General features: G+C 38.4%; 2 long non-coding RNA genes across 2 annotated transcripts; both read right to left on the bottom strand.

Annotated features, from left to right (window-relative positions):
- Window positions 1-18,824: 18,824 nt before the first annotated feature.
- On the bottom strand, window positions 18,825-20,189 carry LOC144542777 (uncharacterized). Its single transcript, XR_013507458.1, has 3 exons — window positions 20,071-20,189; window positions 19,439-19,509; window positions 18,825-18,973 (listed from the first exon to the last, which is right to left on the bottom strand). It is a non-coding gene; the product is annotated as an uncharacterized LOC144542777 (long non-coding RNA).
- Window positions 20,190-21,736: 1,547 nt separating this feature from the next.
- Window positions 21,737-23,101, bottom strand: LOC144542778 (uncharacterized). Its single transcript, XR_013507459.1, has 3 exons — window positions 22,983-23,101; window positions 22,351-22,421; window positions 21,737-21,885 (listed from the first exon to the last, which is right to left on the bottom strand). It is a non-coding gene; the product is annotated as an uncharacterized LOC144542778 (long non-coding RNA).
- Window positions 23,102-25,172: the final 2,071 nt, after the last annotated feature.

Here is a 25,172-nt window from a genome sequence, read left to right as displayed (position 1 = left end):
AGACATCTAAGAATCAAGAGTATTAACTGAGGCCTACAAAAAGACTGCAGGTATGAAAGTAAGGAGCATTATGTATTCATATTAAAGATGGGTATTTTTCTTTTTCTAGAGTATAGGTCATTTCCTGACTTGGAGAAAGATATTCAAGCTGTTATTTCATCTTGTATTAACTATTATAAGTCTCTGTTATACAAGTGTGTCTTTTCCTGCCTCAGTTGTTTAGCTCTTTCTCATCTGCAGATAGTTCAGAACGCAGCAGCTAGGATTTTAACTAGATCTAACAGGAGAGATCATAGAACTGTTTTAGTTGCCTTGAATTGGCTTGAAGTTGAATTTAGACTTGCTTTTAAGATGTTATGGATTGCTTTTGAAGTAAGTAGCTTAGCCTCAGTTTATATTACACAGCACAACACCTTATGTACAGAAGAACAGTTTAAGATTTTCCAAAAAATCTCTTAAATTGTTGCAGAGTTTATTTTACAGAAGGTGATCATGCATTTGCAATCAGACACTTTGAAACAACCTGAGAAAATTAGAAAACTTTATATTTTCTTTATACTACTAATTTTAGTTAACTTGCATTTAACAGGTAACTTGTTAACATTGTTATCATTATGCTGCAGTAGTACTGTTAACTTGTTTGTTGGGAGTCCAAAATGTTTTCTGAATTTTCCAAAGTATGCTTGAATGAGCTGTGGGCCTTAATGGAGTCAGTATAGTCTTCCCTTTGTTATAGCTGATTATTGCTGTTCATTTATATTATCTGCAAATAAAAGATTGTTTAATACTCAGTCACACATTGTGTATCGTAATTCCTCCATGTACCAATAGTGTCTTTCACAGTGGGAGGTAGAGATCAGTAGGTAACACAGTGTCAGACACATGGATTTGAGACAAGCTAAAACCATATACAGTATATACTGTATATAGAAATATACTGTATATACAATGTGTAGACTTCCATTCCAAAATGTATCTTTAGCTATTTTATATCTGTTTTGGAGGGAGAAATTATTACTTGAATTCATCATTAAATGACTGTGAATTATTGAGGATCCAGAATGTAAAACTGTTATGTTGTCAACCAAGTACTTAAAGAGCAAATGAACACTTAATCACATAGGGCAGAAAACCACTGTTACACTGCACTCTATGGGTTGAAACGCCACACCGCAGTCAGTGATGGCAAAGCAGTAACAAGTTAGTAACATAAGTGCTGCAACATGCTTGAAAGTTGATGCTTGATTTGCTCTTTAAGTTACTTACTCTCATCTAAAATGTGCCATTGTTTTAATTTTGTTATCAAGAGCAGGAGTCCCAATTTTCTAATTTGTGTTTATCTGATTGCATTTTGGACCAAAACTCTTCACATTTCATCTGTGGCTAAGACCCGCCCCCTGTGGTGCCAATCATGCCACCATCTTCATATTCTGTTGCTGACCGATGCTGTGTTCACATCATACCGTATTTACTGTAAGCACAAGCTGCCAACTGGGAAAAAACATTCATCTCAGCCTCCTAGTGATAATTACAAGTAGCATGAGGGAATTTTTGGTCGGCTCTGATTTCTCCCACTTGGCATCACAAATTGTGGAAGTGAGTCAACACAGGCTGTAAGCATTAGAGCTGATCCATCAATGTTGGGAGTTGAAGGTAATAAATACTCCCGGAGAACTTTTAGAAGAAAATAATATCAGTTGATCAATACAAGAAGGAACGCCACAACAAGTGGCCTCACAGCCGCCATCTTGGATGTGGCCGTTTCAGTGAGTTGAACATGTGAACAGTTCCAAGTTGTAACAACAAGACGTCATCCTGTTCTTCTGCTTCTTCCCATATGACAAGAAGGCAGCATCAGTACAAGACACGCCCCCACAAGGTACATCAGTACAAGACACGCCCCCACAAGGTACATCAGTACAAGACACGCCCCCACAAGGTACATCAGTACAAGACACGCCCCCACAGGGTACATCAGTACAAGACACGCCCCCACAAGGTACATCAGTACAAGACACGCCCCCGCAGTGTACATCAGTACAAGACACGCCCCCACAATGTACATCAGTAAAAGACACGCCCCCACAAGGTACATCAGTACAAGACACGCCCCCGCAGTGTACATCAGTACAAGACACGCCCCCACAATGTACATCAGTAAAAGACACGCCCCCACAAGGTACATCAGTACAAGACACGCCCCCACTGTGTATGTCAGTACAAGACACGCCCACCGAGGCTATGGTGGCTGAAATGGGTCATGCAGAGAATAGCCTTGTAATACAAAATAGGAACAGGTGCACTTCTTCCAAAAGGCAACTTTGTAGCTGGGTGCTGGACTTCAGTGATAAGAGTTCGAGTTGAAAGAAAGCAGCACACCAATATAATAATAAAAAAGTATATAACAAAAAAGACGTTACCTCATTTTCACCAATTCATTTTTTTGGCCATGACTGCTAACGCGTTTCGGTATTACACCTTCATCAGAGCATGATAGCCTTGTAATACAGGTGAAAACAAACTACTAGCTGAAAAAAATTTTTACAATTTTTTTTTCACCTCACACTTTTACCGCCTAAGCTGTTGACACTGTATATATAGGGTCTGTTTAATCCTACAGTTAATAGTCTACTGCTATTATTGTTTTATTTTGTGTAGTTGTGTGCTTATATTTCATGTCCTTTTGCCTGCTGAGTCATATTACTTTTGCTGCTTAGACGACCTCATTTCCTCACTCAGTAGTGTGCCTACTGTCTTATCTTAAATCAGCTGATCTGGATCTGTCCATGTTGCATGTGATTGGCTATTTGTTACAAACCCGTCGCTTTCATGAGAACGCGCTCATAGCTGGATTGGAAAATGCAGAGTTGACAGAGTGAGTTGATAACCACCTTGATGAGACCAGTTTGTGATAAAGGGCTCTGGCTGTTATTTTTATTGCTTCATGTGATTGTTTTGTGCCACATGTGGTCCAACTGAAGGCCCGGGGTCCAGGGTCACGGTTCACCACTGCCTTCCTCATCATGCTGTGGACTGGCTGTTTCTGTCAGCCTGCTGTGGTTCAGAAGCTGATCCGGTACTGATAAGAAGGAAAAACCACCAGACCTCTGCTGGCCGCTGAACCCAAATCACTTCCTGAACATCTCTGAAAACAGGAAAGCTGCAATAAGGAACAAACACCTCCCCATCCTCTAAAGCACCATCATATCTGTCTTTTTAAGTGCTAATACCAGTTGGTCAGTCTTGTTACATTAGGATGACAGATTCTGTTTGTTGTGCAAAATCTCCTGCAGAAACACACTTCTGTGGCCTTTAACTGCGACACTGTTTTGTGATGTGTAATATGCCATGTTTAGGTCTTTTTAGTTGCGTGCACATCATATCTGTCATCCATCTCTCATTATCACTTGATCAGTCAGTCGTTTCAACTGTTCAATTTTCCACTCTAAGCATGGCGTTTAACCTGTTTTAATATGTGTGTGTGTGTGAAGGGTCACTGTATTTGGATCTTGGAGAATAAGTCTAGATTGTGCAGAAGCCTCGGCCACAGTGTTACATTCACACAGCGATCTTTTGCATGAATTTTAGATGTGGATGCATCCTTCTTGCAAAGACTCTTTGGGCCTCACGGTTGGCAAGTTAACATTCATTTTCTGTCCTTGGCATTCTTTTGTTTTGGAATTGCACTTTGGCAGTTAGATATTATGTGAAAAGCATCATGGAAAGGCAACAACAGACAAAAATGCATACTTAAATACATCTTGTCTTCTGCCTTAAAAGGCTGTCGACTGACTGTTTCTGTATGCTGATCCGGTCACCATGAGAAGGCAAAACCACCAGACCTCTGCTGGCCGCTGAACCCAGATCACTTCCTGAACATCTCTCAACACAAAGTAAAGCTGCAATGAGGAACTAACACCTCTACAGCCACTAAAACACCATCATATCTGTCTTTTTAAGCCTTAATACCAGTTGGTCAGTCTTGTTTCAGGATGACAGATTCTGTTTGTTGTTCAAAATCTCCTCCAGAAACACACGTCTGTGGCCTGTAACTGAGACATTGTTTTGTGATGTGTAACGCACCATTCTTTATATAAAAAGCTTTTTAGGTGCATACTCGTCATATCTGTCGGGTCAGACAGATGAAATACTGTTTGGCCCAGGTTACATTTAATCTATCCTCAGTTGAAATTAAACACACAAAAAAGTGAACATCTTTTACGAGATGAGATAAATCAAGCGCTGTTTTTGATTTCATGTTTTACTTTTTGCATGTACTCTATTACTTCTTTTCGACTCCTCATGCCTTCACACCAAAACATTTCCTTTTGTCAGCAACAAAAAAAAAAAACAGCAAACAAAGCTGCGATGAGGAAGTGATGCCGCTCTAATCGGAATAAAGACATCTTTCTATTTGAGGAACCTTTAGTTCATAGATAGTGAGTTGAGAGAAGGAGACTAAGAGAGAGAGAGAGAGAGAGAGACAGAGAGACAGAGAGAGAGAGAGAGAGAGAGAGAGAGAGAAGAATGGCTGAATTCAGATGGGCTGAAATTTCATCATTTCTGATACTACTGCTTCATTTGACAGGTAAGGCTTCATTTAAACATTTGTAATACAAGAGTGAGAACAACTCTTAAAAAACTACAGAATTGGAAGAGTTTCATTCCAAAATGAAATATCAACAAATCTAAAATCATTTCTTTTCTCACATTGGTCTGCACACCTTCACAATTTCTAAACAAGAAATGTCATGTCATCAAGACATGAGGATAGAAGTGAATTATAGAAGTGAAATATGTATTTACTGATATATATATATATATATATATATATATATATATTTATTTACTGATTATCTGTGAGTGACAATAAAAAGTATTTTAAAAAGTGACACTGACAGTGACAAAATGCAAAATTAATGTTGGAAGTATTTTATTCAACGCATAACTAAAAAAAGGAAATACAATTTTGCTTGACTCTTCTGACTTTCACTAACACTTCTCTATCAGACACAGGAAGGTTTCATCGCTGAAAATTCTATAACCTTTGGATTGATGAAACACATTCAAAATAAGATATTATTAGATATAATAATATCTCATATCTATTATTAGACTAGATTATCTAATTAGATAAACTCAAAATTGCATGGTCGTCTAGCAAAAAAGAAAACAGTTTTTCTTAGTTTTATTGCATCTTCTGCTACAGTTTATTCCATAGGAGCATCGGTCAAATGCCTAAAATGATGATATGAATACAATGTTGTTACTGAGACAAAATATTTCTCTATCATTTTCTCCACAGCAGTAACTGGACAATATTGGCCCTCCTTCTATGTCAGAGATGGAGATGAAGTCACTCTGCCTTGTGAAAATGTGATACCCAGTCAGGATAAATGTGACAGTACTGACTGGATCTTCAATGATTTTATTAACAAAATCACAGCAGTGCTGGTTTCCCGTGGGCAGATTGCATCAAATCAGTTTGCCAAAGCTAAAGCAGCCAGACTGAGTGTTACAGCCGACTGTTCTCTGGTTATAAAGAAAGTCACAGTTGAGGATGTTGGTCGCTACACCTGCAGACTGTTCATGTCAGGACGACAACAACATTCAGATGCTCAGGTTTATCTGTCTCTTGTAAACAGTGAGTATTAACATTATTGCATATTCAGCTCAAACTGCCTTCTTGGAAAAATATACTAAAACATTATAATAATTCTGATTACAGTAATGTAGTTAATTTTCCTGTTATTGTCTTTCTCTCACAATATCTCCATCTTCACCAGTGACTGAACAGAAGGACAGCTATAATCTGACGTTGTCCTGCTCTGTGGTGACATATGAGTGTAGAGAGACACTGATGTGGCTGTATGATGGTGTGAAGTTGGATGGAAACATCAGGAACATTCAGATATCACAGTCTCCCTGCAACACCACTGTGTCCTTTCTGACTTTTGAAAATATCAAAGAGAGATTCCAGTGTGAAGTGACTGATTACAGTGGAAAGCAGACGTTTGACTTCACCTCTCTGTCCTCAGGTGAGAAAGCTTTGAGAATATGATAAGGAACTGTTTAAAATATCTGCATCTTGATATGAAAAATAACGAAAACTATCTTTCTTTTACTTGAAAGTTTCAAAGTAACCATGCAAAAGATTATTTTATTATTTCTTACTTATTTACTGGATATGATAAACTTGAGCTCTTGACTGACCCTATATTTTGTTGGGCTTTGATATTTCATTTGTCCAGGTAAGAAAGAAACAACAACAACAAAATCAACAATAGCAACAACGACAAAAGAAACAGGTAGTCACTTTCCATCTTGCATTACATATTTCCACAGTCCAGCCTCTCTCTCTCTCTGTCTCTCTCTCTTGCTCTCTCTCTCTTGCTCTCTCTCTGTCTCTCTCTCTTTCTCTGTCTCTCTCTCTCGCTCTCTCTCTTTCTCTCTGTCTCTCTCTCTCTCTCTGTGTCTCTCTCTCTCTCTGTCTCTCTCTCTCTCGCTCTCTCTCTCTCTCTCTCTCTCAGCTTTGAAAGTCAAAAACATGAATGTCAGACTGACACTTGGCTGTTGGAGGGGGTTTTATGAAAAATATAAAAATATAAAAATATATTTGATGATGTGACCAAAGTAGCTTCATTTACTTAATATGATAAACATTCTTTTATTCAATCTATCCTATTTATTCATGAGGTATGAAAATTAAGAGCTCTTACTGATCTTAATGATTAAGTTTTTGGGGGTTTTGTCCAGGAAACAAAGCAACAACCACAAAATCAACAATAACAACAACAACAAAACAGACAGCAGGGTTTATAACCAGCGCTACGACTTCAGAACCAGCAGTTGTTTTTCATTTTACTTTACATATTTAAAAAAAAATAAAAAATAAAATCTTTTCCTCTCTCTCTTTTCTGTCGCTGTCTCTCATCTTCTGTGATGGAAAATGTGATTGTTTGCTGAACGAGCCAATGAACCTCTAACACCTGTTTCCGAGCACAGCACATTGACAGCATAGCTTTTAGAGATATTTCTTTATCAATTAAGGTTTTTTTAAGGTAGATTATCATAAATTGGTATTTTTGCACAGCGGTTTGCTTTTAGGAATCACTTACAGGACATGCAAATGATCAGAAGCGGGCGGTGATGCTGAAATATCACTAGCTGTAAAACTGAGGCGGTAAAACCTGTTTATGAATAAGGAAAATGCATCGACAGTCTGACACACTACCACCATGTTAACCCTGCTGGGGAGAATACGGCCCAAAGTGTTGCTTATTTACAAGCAATTTTTGTATATTCAGATATTTTTTGTTGAAGTGTATTGGTGTCTACATTCAAGTTACAAATTACAACCGCAAGTTATGACTTGTGTGTTTGTTAGAAAGTGAATGTGAAAAGATTATTTTCAAAAGAATTGCTAAAATTTCATATCAACCTCTATTGTTGCAGTTAGCAACTGCAACAACATGAAGTCACACACACACACACACACCCCTGAAACAAAGTCACATTTTCACAAGTGTAAAGTGAGTTTTGAAAGCCAGAACTCTCAGCAGCTGGCTGAGTAATCCTTCAGTCATTAGTATTGATCAACAACTCTATCAACCCCCACAGAGATATTATAATCATTTAAAATCTTACTTATTTCCCCTTTAACTTTCTTTACTGACATGTTTTTCTCCACCATGTTCCACATCTTACACAGATAGCTCTGTTCTGAACTACGTCATGTTGGCTCTGCGTGTTGCAGAACTGTTCCTCATTACTGTAATTACTGCTCTTCTCATCAGAAGCTGGAGGAGAGCTAGAGGTGAGAGAATTCAGAACAATATTTTGTAGGACTCATTAACATAAATCATAATTGTAGAATTTATACAGTTCTCTCTGATTTATTTTTCCAGGGAACCAGACACCACCTGATAACATTGTGAGTTTAAAACAAAAACGGAACTGACTTGAAAAATTAAATGTGTATGGTCAGGACTGTAAGGTTGATCGTAAAATGATCGTAAGCTGCTGATGGTAACTGTTCATTTTCATAGCTATCAATTATTGTAATAGAATACTGTAACTGTCTGTCTGTATTTGTGCAGGTTTTAAACTCAGTAAGCGGCCCTGCAGTGAACCAGTCTGGTCCAGCAGCCAGTCAGGAAGAGGTCAGATCATACAGTAACTGACCTTGTTCCCACAGCGGCCATTTTGAAGTCACTTCACACTCGGGGTGGGAAACTCTACCTGGAAGACAACATAAAGCTAGCGTTACTGCAACACATTAGTGTACAAGTGAGAACTTCAAATAAACCTAATAGTTCTCAAATTAGCTAGCAACAACAATTACTTGAATTTAGCAGGAAAGTTAGTTTGCTAGCTTATTAGCTAGTTATCTACTAGCTAGCTACCTAGGCTAGATTCCAGTTGCTGTAGCTATTGTGGTCCAAATACCTAAAATGTCAGCCTAGATCTCTCCAGATTCTTGAGATCCATTCATTTCTAATACATTTTTCAGTGGAGAATCTGTGATGTGATAAATGTCCGATTCCCGACTTGTATGATGTGCATCTTGGTCCACAACAGCAGGACAGAGCTGGGCTGTATTTGCTCTTCCAGGTAGAGTTTCCCACCCTGAGTGTGTTGTAAGTTCAAAATGGCCGCCCTGGGAACAAGGTCGATACATTCAACTCCAATACATTCAGTACAATTCTAGTCATTTCATAACTTTTTATTTACAACTGACTTTTCCACAGGTTAATTTGTATTCATTTTATTAAGTATTTGATTTGTTTGAATTACAAAGTCGGTGTTGCTCACAATGGATCTGATTTCCTTTTGTTAAATGTGGAGCAGTGAAAGCCTAAAAGTCATAGAAGTGGACTGGTTTGAGTAAATCTCTCTCCTCCCTCAATAACTATCATTGAGGTTCCCTTGAGCAAGGCACTAAACTCCAGCTGCTCCAGTGGAGCTGCTCAGCAGCCAGCGTTCAACTTTTACACTTGTACAGAAACTCATGTGTGTTGTGTTGTATTGTGCTGCATTACATTGTGTTGTGTTGTATTATGCTGCATTACATTGTGTTGTGTTGTATTGTGCTGCATTACATTGTGTTGTATTGTATTATGCTGCATTACATTGTGTTGTGTTGTATTGTGCTGCATTACATTGTGTTGTGTTGTATTGTGCTGCATTACATTGTGTTGTGTTGTATTTCACAGATGCATAATGATGATGATGATGAAGGTACAGTGAACTATGTCAACACAGAAGCCCCTTCTGCCTCTGTCAGGCTCCACTGATCAATAACCTCCACACCGATGTCAACTAACCAGAGAAATAAGAGACCACAGCAGATAAATATCATCTTAGCACAACAGTTGTATAATTTATAATTGAAGCCTCTGCATGAAAAATCATGAGCTTGTTTTAAGTCTTTGGATGAGTGTGGAGTATTTTGTGCACTTACAAACAGTAGAAGTTGTGTACTTACAGGTGATGTGAAACACCTGAAATGATTTGAAATGATTTTACAACTGTTAGTACATTGGCTGTTTTCAAAATGATTTGATCAACAGCGATCATCAAAGATCAAACTCTGAGACGGCTGATTAAATAATAAGATTAAGATAAAGATAACTTCACTGGCACAACTGAATGCTTTCTTACATAAACATACCGAACATAGACATCGAAGAATCAAGAGTATTAACTGAGGATTACAAAAAGACTGCTGGCATTAAATTAGTGAGTATTATGTATTAACACTGAAGATGGATATTTTTCTCTTAGAATAAGCCATTTCTATCAGTTTCTGACTAGGAGAAAGATAGTCAAGCTATTATTTCATCTTGTATTAACTATTATAAGTCTCTTTAATAAAAGTGTCTTTTTCTGCCTCCGTTGTGAAGCTGTTTCTCATTTACAGCATTTTAGACTGCAATGACTGAAAACTAATTTTAATAAACGTACTTTTAACTGGGAACTTGTTAGCATTGTTTCATTGTGCTTTAGTATTTTAACTTGCATTTAACTGGTAACTTGTTTACATTGTTACCATTATGCTGTAGTAGTATTGTTAAATTGTTTGTTGGGAGTCCAAAATGTTTTCTGAATCTGAAAAGTATGCTTGAATGAGCTGTGGGCCTTAATGGAGTCAGTATAGTCTTCCCTTTGTTATAGCTGATTATTGCTGTTCATTTATACTATCTGCAAATAAAAGATTGTTTAATACTCAGTCACACATTGTGTATCGTAATTCCTCCATGTACCAATAGTGTCATGGCTTTCACAGTGGAAGATAGAGTTCAGCAGGTAACACACTGTCAGACACATGGATTTGAGACAAGCTAAAACCACACACAAATATATATATACAGTATATAGAGCATTTAGAGTTCAATTTCAAAATGTATCTGTTTAGCTATTTTGTATATGAATTAAATGCCTGTGAATTATTGAGGATCCAGAATGTAAAGTTATGTTGTCAACCAAGTTCTTAAAGAGCATCAGAAATCATTGTTACACTGCTCTCTATGGGTTAAAACGCCACATCTCAATCAGTCAATGCAGCTGTTTAGCATCAGCTGTCAAAAGCAAAACAGTTGCTTTTGCCTTTGACAGCTGTGAAATGTGGAAGTCAACACAGGTGGCAAGTGTGGCAGCAAATCCACCGATGTCGGCAGTCGAAGGTAATAACTGCTGCTGGAGGTCTTTTAGAAGAAAATATCATCCGATTAATACGAGAAGGAACGCCACAACATGTGGTCTCACAGCCTCCATCTTGAATGTGGGCGTTCCAGTGAGTTCAACATGTGAACAGTTCCAAGTTGATGTTCCAAGTGATGAAAGCAAAATGATTAATTTAGGAGAGGAAGTGTAAATTAGTCAGTCAGTCAATTAGTAATATTACTCTTATCTGACAGCTTATTTGGTTGTAGTGTAAACCTCATTCTCAAAACTCGTTTGTGAATCACATTTGAGCTGCACCCCACACAACAGGGTTTTAGCCCAGAACTGCCATCCCACCAGTCACTCACTCACTCACTCACTCACTCACTCACTCACTCACTCACTCACTCACTCACTCACTCACTCACTCACTCACTCACTCATCGTTCACAACCCTTCACAACTCAAGAGGAAGAGCCTGTTTGCCTCCCTCCTATGCTTTTGGCACAGGTGCGACTCGCAGCTGAATTACTCCAACCAGCTCTCACTCACACAGCACTAGTTTGCGACTCGCAAGTCTCAACTCTTGACTGGCTGCGTGTGGCGCTGCGGAGCCGTGAACGAACGACTCAAATGGCAGAGTGAGTCATGACTCCCAGTTCCTGATGAAGATTAGTTCACCACGAACGATTCGTTCACAGCTCTTTCATCACTACAGTTGGTCAGTCTTGTTTCAATATTAGGATGACAGATTCTGTTTGTTGTGCAAAATCTCCTCCAGAAACACACTTCTGTGGCCTTTAACTGAGGCATTGTTTAGTGATGTGTAATATGCTGTTTATGCTTTTAGTTGCATGCACATCATATCTGTCATCCATTTCTCATTATCATTTGATCAGTCAGTTGTTTCAACTGTTGAATTTTGTACTCTAAATGTTGTATTTAACCTGTTTGAATGTGTGTGTGTGTGTGTGTGTGTGTGTGTGTGTGTGTGTGTGTGTGTGTGTGTGTGTGTGTGTGAAGGGTCACTGTATTAGGATCTTGGAGAATAAGTCTAGATTGTGCAGAAGCCTCGGCCACAGTGTTACATTCACACAGCGATCACACCTGGGTCAAACAGCTGAAATACTGTTTGGCCCAGGTTGCATTGAGTCTATCCTCAGTTGAAACTAAACGAAAAAGTGGAAACAACCTTTGTGAGATGAGAGAAATCAAGCGCTCACTTTTGATTTCATATTTTGTTTTTGGCATGTAGGTCTACGCGGTTACTATTTGTCTAGTTGTCATGCCTTCACACCAAAACACTTCCTTTGTCAGCGACAGAAAAAATACCCAAAAAGCTGCGATGGGGAAGTGATGCCTCTCTAATCAAAATAAAGACATCTTTCTATTTGAGGAACCTTTAGTTCATAGATAGTGACAGTTGAGAGCAAGAGACTGGGAGAGAGAGGGAGAGAGAGAGAGAGAGAGAGAGAGAGGAATGGCTGAATTCAGACGGACTGAAATTTCATCATTTCTGGTACTACTGCTTCATTTGACAGGTAAGGCTTCATTTAAACATTTGTAATACAAGAGTTTGATTCCAAGAGAAGATTTCCATTTTAAAAGAGTGACAACAACTCTTAAAAAACTACAGAATTTCAAGAGTTTCATTCCAAAATGAAATATGATAATATACATGTTCCCTGTAGTTATGGAGTAGCTACAGGGAACAAGCACCAATAACATTTGTGCCCTGTAGTTATGGAGTAAGTACAAGTTGTGCAGGCTGTAAAATAAAGCAGTGCTTGTTCCCCTCTTCTTCACAGTAATTATAGGTTAAGTACAAGGTTGCCCCACAGTAAATACAGTTTAACAGAAAATCACATAAGTCCATCTGACTACTTTGGTACTAGATTTTAGGAGAGCAGACCCTAGACCAGCCATCCAACATTACCTTTACAACTGAAATATAGACATGACAGCGCAGACAACCATATTTCAATTTCTCCCATTTCTACTTAAAAAAAGCACTTCTGCTTGGCTCTTTTGCCTTTCACTAACACTTCTCTATCAGACACAGGAAGGTTTTGTCGCTGAAGATTATACAACCGTTGGATTGCTGAAACTCATTCAAAACTAATAAGATAAACTCAAAATTGCAAAAAAATAAAAAATAAAAATACAAAGCTGAAAAAGTTGACATTTTGCCGATACAAGGCTTTCATCTGACAACAGCGATTTGTTGCATCTTCTGCCACAGTTTATTCGATAGGAGCAATGCTTTAAATGATGATATGAATACAATGTTGTTACTGAGACATAATATTTCTCTATCATTTTCTCCACAGCAGTAACTGGACAACATTTGCCCTCCTTCCATGTCAGAGATGGAGATGAAGTCACTCTGCCTTGTGAAAATGTGATACCCAATCAGGATAAATGTGGCAGTACCGCCTGGATCTTTAATCATTTTATAAATAAAACTACAGAGGAGCTGGTTTCTATTGGGAAGATTGCACCAAATGAGTTTGCCAAAGTTAAAGCAGCCAGACTGAGTGTTACACCCAACTGTTCTCTGGTTATAAAGAAAGTCACAGTTGAGGATGTTGGTCGCTACTTCTGCCTACAGTACATATCAAGAGAACAACATATAGGTGCTGGGGTTTATCTGTCTGTTGTAAACAGTGAGTATTAACATTATAACCTATTCAGCTCAAACTGCCTTCTGAAAAATATACTAAAACATTACAATAATTCTGATTACAGTAATGTAGTTAATTTTCCTGTTATTGTCTTTCTCTCACAGTATCTCCATCTTCACCAGTAACTGAACAAAAGGACAACTATAATCTCACGTTGTCCTGCTCTGTGGTGACATATGGAGAGTGTAGACAGACACTGAGGTGGCTGTATGAGGGTAAAAAGGTGAATAGAAATACCAGGAACATTCTGATATCACAGTCTCCCTGCCACACCACTGTGTCCTTTCTGAGTTATCATTACAACAAAGAGAGATTCAAGTGTGAAGTGACTGATGGTCGCAGTGGAAAACTGCAGACGTTTGACTTCATCCCTCTGTCCTCAGGTGAGAAAATATATGATTTGGGGTTTTTTAGGTCACATGACATGTTCAAAGTAGCTTCACTTATGATAAACATTCTTTCATTCTCTCACTTATTTACTGGGTATGATAAACAGGAGCTCTTTCCGGATCCTACGTTTTGTCAGGTTTTGTTTTTGCTTTTGTCCAGGAGAGGAAGCAGCAACAGCAACTACAAACGATATTTCAAACACAGCAGGGTTTATAACCAACTCTACAACTTCAAAACCAGCAGGTAGTGGCTTTTTCATGTTACCTTACTACTTACCTTAACAATATTCACCCTTTCTCTCCCTCTCTTTTGCTCTCTCTCCCTTTAAGTAATCTATGACTTCTGTCAACCTCTATTGGTGACCATTAGGAATTGCAATAACATCAACAAGTAAACAAACTGTACAGAAATTTTGTATTAAACCCCACCCCTCTTAACCTAGAGATCTATAAAGCTTATAGAAATAAATTCACTCATATCATTCGATCTGCAAACAAGAAATATCTAAGTGATAATTTTAAGCAATGTTCAAACAATATTAAAAGTGCTTTCAAGTTGTTGCAATTGTTGCAGAGAGAAAAGAATACCTCAGAGCTACCTTTGGTTCTTTTTAACGGGGAGAGATCATTTAACAATTCATTTGATATAGCTCTCTCTCTTGATATAGACTTTTTTGTAAATATTGGTAATACATTAGCAAGTAAGATTCCTTCCTCAAATGGTAATCCATTAGACTTAATTCCAGGCAACTATCCCATAATTTCCTTATTTCTTATTTTGTTATTCCCCCAGATATTCATGAAATAAGTGACATAGTTGATGGACTAAAAAAACTCTTCTGCTGGTCATGATCACATTTCTGGTTTTCTTGTCAAACAGGTGAAATGTTCCATATTAGAGCCACTTACCTACATATTTTCTTTATATCTGAAAACTGGTGTTGTACATGGGGACCTAAAAGTTGCCCTAGTCATCCCTTTTTTTAAGCTGATGATCAGCCTAATATGAATGGTTTACTGAACAAGTTGTCCATGACTATCAAAAAATCAAACTTCATTATCTTCAGTGGCAAAAAGACTTACTGCAAATGTAGCCGGTGGGTTACGCCTATGGTGTTCTGCGTTGTGTTCTGATGTTTTCAATTAAGAGGCAGGAGGCAGCACTGGGTCTCAGGTCTTTAGCGAGGATCTGGTTGAATATAGACAAATGTACAGAAACATTAGTTGGTTGTGTGTGTGTGTCTGCTGGGCTCCCCTCTTGGTCAGTTGGAAAAAGGTTTTTTTGCCAAGTTACAGTTACAGAATAATATCTAACAGAATAATAATTACAGAATAATATCTACGAGCTATTTGTTACAATGATGTCCAATTTGATAGACTATAGCAGTATAAATTGCATAACATAATAACCATGACTATAAATAGCATGACACTACAACATTGATATAGATGAGTTTCCCATGTACAAACAGTCGAGGATGCATGCGCAGCTCAGGGGCAGAAAAGCCACTGTGGCTATTGGAGCTATAGCAACTTGGCTGTCATTTTCACACGGATAACAGCAAACAAACGGACAACAATGGCGTACCTGGCTAGTTTGTCAGACTCAGATCGCGCAGATTATTTAGAAAAACTTGTTTTAAGTACTGGTGAATGACTGCCGGACCCTTATTCAATCCCAGTTGATGAATGGCTTGTAGACATGGCCAAGTGGCCACCCATCCAACGGCCAGACATATACTGTATATGTATCTGATTGAAAAGCCTAGCATATACAAAAGACAGCCTCTGAGCATACAAATCTCTCAATGCTGTAAATTCATATTATGTAGGCATGTGGCACAAATTAGACATTACATCTCTGGTGAGTTTTGTGTTTAAGAGCAGGTCTTACCCAGCCAGCGTCAAAGTGTGAAGGCAAAGCCCTATGATGCACGGGTGTAGTGCATACTGAAAAAGGCGACATCCTGACAACATTGTACATGTATGGCCGGGTAAGTGTCACCCAGGGACTATGAAGCTAGCGAACTGAGTTAGCTGGATTACTACTCCAATAGCACCCAGCTGCAGACCAGAGAAGCCCCTGGCTAGGCAAGGCGAGGTTAGGGATAGGCGTTAGGGTGAGTGTGCTGTGCCAAGCCAGGGGCTTCGCTGCAACTGCGAACTGCGAGGCATGATGTTAAACTATATGGCCACTTACTAAACTAAAATCTTTGCTATCGCTTCTGGGAACTCACAATTACTAACTAACTAACTAACGTGAACTGAGTGGCTACCGGTAGCCTTTCTGCCCCGGAGATGCGCGCGCACACTTTATGTGACACTCATCTATTGTCATCCCGCTACTATAATTGGAGAGCGGTTTGTGTGTTTGTGTGTCCCGAGAGGAGAGGAGGAGAGGAGACGAGGAGAGGAGAGGAGAGGAGAGGAGGACAGGAGAGAGGAGAGGACAGGAGACAAGGAGAGGAGATGAGGAGAGGAGGAGAGGAGAGGAAAGGAGAGGAGAGAGGAGAGGAAACACGGAGAGGAGAGGAGAGGAGGAGACGAAAGGAGAGGAGAGGAGGAGAGGAGACAAGGAGAAGAGAGGAGAGGAAGAGAGGAGAAAGGAGAGGACAGGAGACAAGGAGAGGAGAGGAGGAGAGGAAAGGAGAGGAGACAAGGAGAGGAGATGAGGAGAGGAGGAGAGGAAAGGAGAGGAGGAGAGGAGAGCAGGAGAGGAGACAGCTTAGCTAGTCAGCTTGGCAGCAGTGTTTTATACGAAATTAGATTAAAGAGGAGGAGCGTGGAATTTACATTAAAAGACTAGTATGAATAATTAGGCTACAATTAGAATTAAACACATAGTACAGAATAGTAATCAAAAGACCCATATTTCAACAATTATAGACAAAGAAAATCACAATATTGATCCACATTTAAGTCTTTTTACCTTATAAACTACATAGCATGCAGCACTGTAGTGTTACCATAGCAACCACACCAGCTAGACTCACTATGAATTTAACTACAGGGTACAACCTTTCTTCCAGTATTAACTTTACACAGTAAATTGATTCAGAAGCACAGAAAAACGTCTCCATTCCTGATAGAATAAAGACAAATGTACAAAAACATCAGCTGGTTGTGTGTGTGTGTCTGCTTGGCTCCCCTGACAGAAAGAAAAAAGCGAATACAATTAACATGGAGAGACCGCGAATACAGCGGGGTTAAGCTAGCTAGGCAACGAACTCAGCACTCTAACGTTAGCCCAATCTCTCCAAAAGTAAATTCATTAAAAACTGTGGTTAGCGATCTCAAATATTGACAGCATTTACACAGAATGGAACGGATATTACATAGAACAAGATACAACCATTAAATGACGTTAGTAACACATCTAATACATTTTAAAAAAAACGTTTATCAGGGAGTTTCACTCGACGCAGCCAGAGCCATATAGAGAGAGAGTTGCGTCAACGGAAGTCCAAAATGCTTGATCGTCACGTGATTCACGTAGCTTCAGATAGTTCCAGGCAGAGCCATATAGAGAGAGAGTTGCGTCAACGGAAGTCCAAAATGCTTGATCGTCACGTGATTCACGTAGCTTCAGATAGTTCCAGGAAGTACTTGGCGGGCAATTTGAAAACGTAAATACAGAGAGACAGAACTGCGATTTTTGGTAATTAGTAGTCAATAAATGCATTGATTTACAATATTTATATACAATATTTATATAGCACACCGACATGTGTATGTAGTTACATCAATGTTTTTTTAAAAAGTAAAACTTGTATGGTAGTCAAGAGTAATCGCATCCTAATGTTTATTGATATATTTAAAGGGAGGGGAAGGGAAGGAATGTTTCAAAATTCAGATTAGATTAATTTTCTACCATTTCTTTAATTCATGGTGGTTTCAGTAATCCCATGGTAACTGAGGGCCTAAGTAATCTTAATGACTTAAGCAGAAATCTGCTTATTAAAAAGGGTACATCAAAACATCATCCCATCCAGACAGGACAGGACACATTAAAACACATATATATTTATACACATATAAATATATATATTTTATGTATCTTTTGTCTTTTTACTATGCATTTATTTACCGCAATGAATTCATTAAATAAATCTCTAATAAACTCAGAAACATGAATAGCATGTCAAGCAGGTTGTCTGTGCCCTTTCCTCCGTGTTGTCCTTGCATATAGTCTCCACCATGGTTTGCTGTGCTGCATGGGGATGCTCCAATCGCTCGGAGAAAGGAGTACAAATGTACGAATGTATTTTCACAAGCTAGTGTGGTTTATGTCAATCCCTACTTCATCAGTGAGTTTTTATCTAGCTGCCCATGTATTAAAAAGACGAAAGGACATTATGAGCGCTGGCATTTCTTTCTATCAAATTGACCTTGAACATAATTCAGTCTGCCAACTCACGTTAACAGATTATTGAGAATGAATGCAAATATACAGAGTTTAGTATGGCGTCTAGGCTCTAATCCTGTCACTCCCTGCAAGCGTGCACCTAGCTAGCCAAAGAGAGCAGCCAGGGAGGGACAATCCGGGGGAGACCTAGAATCAGAGCCTACAGGTGGATGCTGGGGTGGAGCTGGGGATGATAAAATGATATATGGTTAGCAGCAGCTAAGATAAGATTGCACTTTATTGATCCCCTAGGGGAAATTCGGGTGTCACAGCAGTGGTGTACAGTACAATGACAGGAAATAAGGTATATAATACAGTAAAATAATAAGGTAAATAAGAATAAAAATGGTGCAGAAAAGATGAAGGCAATATAGATCAATATAACACACTATAAAAACTATGAAGATAAACAATATAAAACTATTAAAAAAGTGTCTCGTGTCCAAGTGGACACAGTTACTGACTGGTTACCATCCTTGATAATAAACACTTATTTCCAAATGTTATGGAAACCACAAATAAGTGTACGGTTTCCCCACTGACACGGAGAGGAGAAAAAAATGGTTGGCTCAAGTCAGCAGGAGCAATCTTACTATCACTAAAGATCACAACAAAAAAATATGCGAGGTAATAATATTCAAACACTTCATTTGCACTTTTTCACAAACAAAGACCATACCATTGGGAAGCTTAATGTTTGGTTTATTAAAAATAAGGAACAGGGAAAGGCTTGTAAAACCCAGGGAGTTGAGACTCAGGGTGCAGGGTGAGGGTGCTGTCTCATTGCAGGGAGTCTTCAGGCTCCATTGAATCCCCCTGTGGTTCTTGGGCTGAAAGAGAGAGGGAGAGAGGGAGAAAAAGAGGAGAAAGGGTTAGACACACCTATATAGGCTTGGATGGGAAATTGCCTTGGGAGATGAGGTGTGGTCTTTGTTCCTCAACTTAAGTTATGGAACTTCATTAGTTGTGATCATCAACAGCTTTTGCTGCTGATGTTTAACAAAGTATGACAAGTGGCATCAGTTACTGATGTGATGTTAATTTATATAAAGTTGTCTCATGTTCTTGGTTGTCTTTTATATATGTAATGAGTGTATACATGTCCAGTGCTCCTACAGCAGGTTACTAATATACACTAACAAGATAAGATTACTTATATAATACAGTAATAGAATACATGTTTAGTATGATTACTTATATAATACTGTAGTATAATACTTTTAGTATTTAGTATGATTCCCCATTTAGCCTAGTATGATTCATTTTTCAAAATTGCTGGCCTATTTTAAACTTACCTTGTGTTTTCAATCTCACTTAGGTCCTCCAACTTCCCTCTCCCTTTGCCATCAATCCAAAATCAGCTGAGCTGCAACATAATATAGACAGGTAATAGTCAACAGAATCACAAAGCCTAAAAACACTCAACCCATAAGTTACGTTTTTGTTCACTGTTTTGAAGTCTCAAATATGCACTCTAAATCCATATCAATAGTGATGTATCACAAACATAGCTCTCTTCCTTATTATTGTGTAACGTTAACTTTATTATTAGCTCTTACTCCAAAATGGATATCCTCATTTCACCACCTCCACCCACCACTCTACAAACACATGCCCCAATGTTATATTTAACTAATATTTAACTCCCCCCACCCCGCAAAAAATCACGTTTAGAAGTATTTTTCTCTAATTCCACAACGTTGGATGAAATGGCATTAAGAGAACGGAATTTATAATTAATAGGCTGTTCGTGGTTAACGTTATGTGTTGCTAACTTTATTCAGTATCCTAGCCTAATCTGTTATCTGTTAACGTTCCCTAAATCTACTAATTTAGAGGGGGATAATCCACTAACATGCTTTAATGCACATGTTAATTTGATACAGATTTGCCGATAATATACAATCTGATTCTTTAAACATCTTACCCTTTCAAAGTACATCACAAACGGTCCATTCCGCTGCAACTCTACTGCGCTGCTAGTGTTAGCCGCTAACTTCCGGGAACTATTGAGAGGCTCCGCGATCCGCCATTGCTGTAAAAAAAATGGTCCATTGGAGAGAACGGAGATGACGCAACTCTCTCTCTATATGGCTCTGGTTCCAGGAAGTACTTGGCGGGCAATTTGAAAACGTAAATACAGAGAGACAGAACTGCGATTTTTGGTAATTAGTAGTCAATAAATGCATTGATTTACAATATTTATATACAATATTTATATAGCACACCGACATGTGTATGTAGTTACATCAATGTTTTTTTAAAAAGTAAAACTTGTATGGTAGTCAAGAGTAATCGCATCCTAATGTTTATTGATATATTTAAAGGGAGGGGAAGGGAAGGAATGTTTCAAAATTCAGATTAGATTAATTTTCTACCATTTCTTTAATTCATGGTGGTTTCAGTAATCCCATGGTAACTGAGGGCCTAAGTAATCTTAATGACTTAAGCAGAAATCTGCTTATTAAAAAGGGTACATCAAAACATCATCCCATCCAGACAGGACAGGACACATTAAAACACATATATATTTATACACATATAAATATATATATTTTATGTATCTTTTGTCTTTTTACTATGCATTTATTTACCGCAATGAATTCATTAAATAAATCTCTAATAAACTCAGAAACATGAATAGCATGTCAAGCAGGTTGTCTGTGCCCTTTCCTCCGTGTTGTCCTTGCATATAGTCTCCACCATGGTTTGCTGTGCTGCATGGGGATGCTCCAATCGCTCGGAGAAAGGAGTACAAATGTACGAATGTATTTTCACAAGCTAGTGTGGTTTATGTCAATCCCTACTTCATCAGTGAGTTTTTATCTAGCTGCCCATGTATTAAAAAGACGAAAGGACATTATGAGCGCTGGCATTTCTTTCTATCAAATTGACCTTGAACATAATTCAGTCTGCCAACTCACGTTAACAGATTATTGAGAATGAATGCAAATATACAGAGTTTAGTATGGCGTCTAGGCTCTAATCCTGTCACTCCCTGCAAGCGTGCACCTAGCTAGCCAAAGAGAGCAGCCAGGGAGGGACAATCCGGGGGAGACCTAGAATCAGAGCCTACAGGTGGATGCTGGGGTGGAGCTGGGGATGATAAAATGATATATGGTTAGCAGCAGCTAAGATAAGATTGCACTTTATTGATCCCCTAGGGGAAATTCGGGTGTCACAGCAGTGGTGTACAGTACAATGACAGGAAATAAGGTATATAATACAGTAAAATAATAAGGTAAATAAGAATAAAAATGGTGCAGAAAAGATGAAGGCAATATAGATCAATATAACACACTATAAAAACTATGAAGATAAACAATATAAAACTATTAAAAAAGTGTCTCGTGTCCAAGTGGACACAGTTACTGACTGGTTACCATCCTTGATAATAAACACTTATTTCCAAATGTTATGGAAACCACAAATAAGTGTACGGTTTCCCCACTGACACGGAGAGGAGAAAAAAATGGTTGGCTCAAGTCAGCAGGAGCAATCTTACTATCACTAAAGATCACAACAAAAAAATATGCGAGGTAATAATATTCAAACACTTCATTTGCACTTTTTCACAAACAAAGACCATACCATTGGGAAGCTTAATGTTTGGTTTATTAAAAATAAGGAACAGGGAAAGGCTTGTAAAACCCAGGGAGTTGAGACTCAGGGTGCAGGGTGAGGGTGCTGTCTCATTGCAGGGAGTCTTCAGGCTCCATTGAATCCCCCTGTGGTTCTTGGGCTGAAAGAGAGAGGGAGAGAGGGAGAAAAAGAGGAGAAAGGGTTAGACACACCTATATAGGCTTGGATGGGAAATTGCCTTGGGAGATGAGGTGTGGTCTTTGTTCCTCAACTTAAGTTATGGAACTTCATTAGTTGTGATCATCAACAGCTTTTGCTGCTGATGTTTAACAAAGTATGACAAGTGGCATCAGTTACTGATGTGATGTTAATTTATATAAAGTTGTCTCATGTTCTTGGTTGTCTTTTATATATGTAATGAGTGTATACATGTCCAGTGCTCCTACAGCAGGTTACTAATATACACTAACAAGATAAGATTACTTATATAATACAGTAATAGAATACATGTTTAGTATGATTACTTATATAATACTGTAGTATAATACTTTTAGTATTTAGTATGATTCCCCATTTAGCCTAGTATGATTCATTTTTCAAAATTGCTGGCCTATTTTAAACTTACCTTGTGTTTTCAATCTCACTTAGGTCCTCCAACTTCCCTCTCCCTTTGCCATCAATCCAAAATCAGCTGAGCTGCAACATAATATAGACAGGTAATAGTCAACAGAATCACAAAGCCTAAAAACACTCAACCCATAAGTTACGTTTTTGTTCACTGTTTTGAAGTCTCAAATATGCACTCTAAATCCATATCAATAGTGATGTATCACAAACATAGCTCTCTTCCTTATTATTGTGTAACGTTAACTTTATTATTAGCTCTTACTCCAAAATGGATATCCTCATTTCACCACCTCCACCCACCACTCTACAAACACATGCCCCAATGTTATATTTAACTAATATTTAACTCCCCCCACCCCGCAAAAAATCACGTTTAGAAGTATTTTTCTCTAATTCCACAACGTTGGATGAAATGGCATTAAGAGAACGGAATTTATAATTAATAGGCTGTTCGTGGTTAACGTTATGTGTTGCTAACTTTATTCAGTATCCTAGCCTAATCTGTTATCTGTTAACGTTCCCTAAATCTACTAATTTAGAGGGGGATAATCCACTAACATGCTTTAATGCACATGTTAATTTGATACAGATTTGCCGATAATATACAATCTGATTCTTTAAACATCTTACCCTTTCAAAGTACATCACAAACGGTCCATTCCGCTGCAACTCTACTGCGCTGCTAGTGTTAGCCGCTAACTTCCGGGAACTATTGAGAGGCTCCGCGATCCGCCATTGCTGTAAAAAAAATGGTCCATTGGAGAGAACGGAGATGACGCAACTCTCTCTCTATATGGCTCTGGACGCAGCCTACCTCTTGGTCAGTTGGAAAAAGTTTTGACTCGCGTGCGCGCGCGCGCACCTACGTAGCTACGCTGACTGGACACATGCACACACAGAAACCCCAAATGACACACAGGTAGGAGATGCAGATCCAAGAGAACAAAAATAATAAACGGGAATGATTTGATGAAATTCAGAAGCTATGTTTATATTAACCTGTTACACAAAGATCTAGCAAAAATATCAATCGAGAATAATGAAATGCCTCAAGTCTCAGCCACAAGATTTCTCTGAATCATTGTTGATGAGAATCTGAATTGGAGAGAACAGATTAAGTCAGCAAAAAAATGAAATCCATTGGTGTAATCAGGAAAGTTAGTCATCTTGTCAACCCACATTGTCTCCTTCTACTACAGTATAATTTATCCATACCTTTCATATTGCAATATATTTTGAGCTAGCACATGTCCCTCTAACCTTCACAAAATGTTCCTCCTTCAGAATTTTTTGTCAGTCACAACCAAGTCAAAGTCATCTACTTCATCTGTTCCATTATTTCAGAAATGTTGCCTTCTTACAATTTTTATTAAACATTTGTACATCAGTGTTTTTCAAATCTGTATTTTTATTTGTAAGGTCCATTTGAGAGTGGGAAATCTACCCGATCAGTTCAAGTCCTATTTTCAAACTAATTCACAGATCCATTCCTATTCAACTAGACAGTCATGAGATCTTCATCTCTATAAACATCTCACCAGTAGAGGTCAATTTTCAATAAGACTTAGGGGTAAATTATGGAATTCTTAGTCTCATTTGGCAAAAATCTCATGTTCCTTAACATTTTAGACTTTAATCTCTTATAAATTTTCTTTTTTTTTTAATATATATTTTTTCACTTTTTGTATTCCGTCTGTATTTGCACCATTATCTGCATGCACGCTCACTCTAAGACAGTGTTCCCTTCCATGACTGAATATCAGTCCAGCAGTCACTTATTTCCACTTACAGGTTACAAGATCTAAGACTTGCACTGTCAAAATTCACAGATCACAGAATCTATGGCTTCTGTCGACTTCTATTGGTGACCATTAGGAATTGCAATGACATCAACAAGTCACACACACACACACACACACACACACACAACAGTGAAGTGAGTCTTAAATCTCAGCAGCTGGCTGAGTCATCCTTAAGTCAGTTATTGATCAACAACTCTATCAACCCCCACAGAGATATTATGATCATTTAAAATCTTACTTATTTCCCCTTTAACTTTCTTTACTGACATGTTTTTCTCCACCATGTTCCACATCTTACACAGATAGCTCTGTTCTGAACTACGTCATGTTGGCTCTGCGTGTTGCAGAACTGTTCCTCATTACTGTAATTACTGCTCTTCTCATCAGAAGCTGGAGGAGAGCTAGAGGTGAGAGAATTCAGCACAATATTTTGTAGGACTCATTAACATAAATTATAATTTATTGTATAATTTAAACAGTTCTCTCTGATTTATTTTTCCAGGGAACCAGACACCACCTGATGACAACATTGTGAGTTTAAAACAAAAATGGAACTGACTTGAAAAATTAAATGTCTACGATCAGGACTGTAAGGTTGATCGTAAAATGATCGTAAGCTGCTGATGGTAACTGTCCATTTTCATAGCTATCAATTATTGTAATAGAATACTGTAACTGTCTGTTTGTATTTGTGCAGGTTTTAAACTCAGTAAGCGGTCCTGCAGTGAGCCAGTCTGGTCCAGCAGCCAGTCAGGAAGAGGTCAGATCATACAGTAACTGACCTTGTTCCCACAGTGGTATTTACACGGCTTTTCAGCGTTGGTGCGAGCCGTCGTATCAACCTCAACATGTTTTCTGGGTTTTTCACAAGGTGAGGAATGATGAGGCAATGTAGATTACTTGAAACTGAGCTTCAGCATCACATTGTTTTTCTATTTTAATCCTTTTTGCTCCAGACTTGGCAGCAGCACCAATGTCTTCTTTGGGGAATTTATCTTTCATAAACCTTTTGTGTGGA

The sequence above is a fragment of the Centroberyx gerrardi genome, chromosome 18 (genome assembly GCF_048128805.1).
Source record: "Centroberyx gerrardi isolate f3 chromosome 18, fCenGer3.hap1.cur.20231027, whole genome shotgun sequence".
Taxonomy (NCBI): domain Eukaryota; kingdom Metazoa; phylum Chordata; class Actinopteri; order Beryciformes; family Berycidae; genus Centroberyx; species Centroberyx gerrardi.
This window is presented reverse-complemented; position numbering and strand designations above follow the sequence as displayed.